This window comes from Salvelinus sp. IW2-2015, linkage group LG32, assembly GCF_002910315.2.
Source record: "Salvelinus sp. IW2-2015 linkage group LG32, ASM291031v2, whole genome shotgun sequence".
NCBI lineage: Eukaryota > Metazoa > Chordata > Actinopteri > Salmoniformes > Salmonidae > Salvelinus > Salvelinus sp. IW2-2015.
In genome coordinates this window covers 34,365,643-34,368,472 of record NC_036871.1, presented here as the reverse complement: position 1 = coordinate 34,368,472, position 2,830 = coordinate 34,365,643, and the positions used below count along the sequence as shown (strand labels likewise).

The 2,830-nt window shown below is 44.6% G+C and overlaps 1 pseudogene; it reads left to right on the top strand.

Annotated features, from left to right (window-relative positions):
* LOC111956513 (dynein, cytoplasmic 1, intermediate chain 2a-like) overlaps window positions 1-2,830 on the top strand; it is a 33,408-nt pseudogene that overhangs the window by 15,285 nt on the left and 15,293 nt on the right.

Here is a 2,830-nt window from a genome sequence, read left to right as displayed (position 1 = left end):
TCCATAGCTGTATGGATCTGTAACTGCTACAGTAGGTGCATAGCTGTATGGATCTGTAACTGCTACAGTAAGGCTCATAGCTGTTCGATCTGTAACTGCTACATGTAAGGCTCATAGCTGTATGGATCTGTAACTGCTACAGTAAGGCTCAACTGTTTGATCTGTAACTGCTACAGTAAGGCTCCATAGCTGTATGGATCTGTAACTGCTACAGTAAGGCTCATAGCTGTTCGATCTGTAACTGCTACAGTAAGGCTCATAGCTGATATGGATCTGTAACTGCTACAGTAAGGCTCATAGCTGTATGGATCTGTAACTGCTACAGTAAGGTGCATAGCTGTATGGATCTGTAATGCTACAGCAAGGCCCATAGCTGTATGGATCTGTAACTGCTACAGTAAGGCTCCATAGCTGTATGGATCTGTAACTGCTACAGTAAGGTCATAGCTGTATGGATCTGTAATGCTACAGAAGGTGCATAGCTGTATGGATCTGTAACTGCTACAGTAAGGTCAAGCTGTATGGATCTGTAACTGCTACAGTAAGGTCATAGCTTGTATGGATCTGTAACTGCTACAGTAAGGCCCATAGCTGTATGGATTGTACTGCTACAGTAAGGCTCCATAGGCTGTATGGATCTGTAACTGCTACAGAAGGTCATAGCTGTATGGATCTGTAACTGCTACGTAAGGTGCATAGCTGTATGGATCTGTAACTGCTACAGTAAGGCACCCATAGCTGTATGGATCTGTAACTGCTACAGTAAGGCTCATAGCTGTATGGATCTGTAACTGCTACAGTAAGGTCATAGCTGTATGGATCTGTAACTGCTACAGTAAGGCACTAGCTGTATGGATCTGTAACTGCTACAGTAAGGCTCCATAGCTGTATGGATCTGTAACTGCTACAGTAAGGCTCATAGCTGTATGGATCTGTAACTGCTACAGTAAGGCTCATAGCTGTATGGATCTTAACTGCTACAGTAAGGCTCCATAGCTGTATGGATCTGTAACTGCTACAGTAAGGCTCATAGCTGTATGGATCTGTAACTGCTACAGTAAGGCACCCATAGCTGTATGGATCTGTAACTGCTACAGTAAGGCTCCATAGCTGTATGGATTGTAACTGCTACAGTAAGGCCCCATAGCTGTATGGATCTGTAACTGCTACAGTAAGGCCATAGCTGTATGGATCTGTAACTGCACAGTAAGGCCCATAGCTTGTATGGATCTGTAACTGCTACAGTAAGGTCCATAGCTGTATGGATCTGTAACTGCTACAGTAAGGCACCATAGCTATGGATCTGTAACTGCTACAGTAAGGCACCCATAGCTGTATGGATCTGTAACTGCTACAGTAAGGCCCATAAGCTGTATGGATCTGTAAACTGCTACAGTAAGGCACCCATAGCTGTATGGATCTGTAACTGCTACAGTAGGCACCATAGCTGTATGGATCTGTAACTGCTACAGTAAGGCTCCATAGCTGTATGGATCTGTAACTGCTACAGTAAGGCCCCATAGCTGTATGGTCTGTAACTGCTACAGTAAGTCTACCTTTTTCATTTGAAGAATTCTTTCCTGCTGAAAGATAAAGGCCATATGTTTCGAAAGCCGCATCGCAAGTGATGATTATTCAAGTTTCTAAACATTAATACACAGCTTCGGGGTTGTAGTTCACATGCGGCAGTCATGGGCGAAGCTAATGGCTGAGAACTGAAGGGAGAAGGCAGAATGCCGCCTAGAGTTTTCGAGCGCTAATAACAACCCAGCTTAACATAGATACTGTCACTAGTTGTTTCTTGTTTTCCATTTCCCAGATAAAGGACACATTGTCATGAATAGTTATCCCTTTGTGTTCACATGGTTCCAGTGTGACACCCCCAGTAGCTACTATCCACACACACACACACATCTTCAAACTCATATTGACTGGTTCTCTCTCTCTCCCTCTCTCTTATAGCATGGCAGATAAACAGGATAAGAGTGAGCTGAAGGCGGAGCTGGAGAGGAAGAAACAACGTCTGGCCCAAATCAGAGAGGAAAAGAAGAGAAAGGAGGAGGAGAAGAACAAGAAGAAGGATGTGAGTAGAGGCAATAGAAGAATGATGTAGAACCTGCTGACTGCTGGCCTGATGCAGAGGAGTGGGGGCTATCAGTATATGATTATTACAGTATCATGTTATAGCCAACATGCAGTATTTATTATATTACTGTCTCCCTGTTCCTGCCATTCAACAAATCCCCTCACGGTACCTCGCCCTCTCCCCCTTCCCCTCTCTCCCCCTGTAGGGGTCTGACTCTAAGCGAGGAGGGGAGGGCGGTGCAGCTGGGGCGCCAGACTCGTCTGACCTGGAGAAGAAGAGGAGAGAGGCTGAAGCTCTACTGCAGAGCATGGGGATCGCCCCTGATATAACCAATGGTAAGGACACACGCCTCTGAGAGTAATAACAGAGGATACGTGTTTGTTTCACTATCTAGTCCCGCCCCTATGTCTCCCTCAGCCAAATCAATGTGCAGCGGAGACAGGAAGCCAGGACTCTGGAGATGGAAACTCTAGGTATGTGTGTCTATGTGTTTAACTACACTGAACAAAAATATAATTGCAACATGTAAAGTGTTGGTCCCATGTTTCATGAGCTGAAATAAAAGATCCCAGAAATTTTCCATACGCACAAAAAGCTCATTTCTCTCAAATGTTGGGCAAAAATTTGTTTACATCCTGTTAGTGAGCATTTCTCATTTGCCAAGATAATCCCTCCACTTGACAGGTGTGGCATATCAAGAAGCTGATTAAACAGCATGATCATTACACAGGTGCACATTGTGCT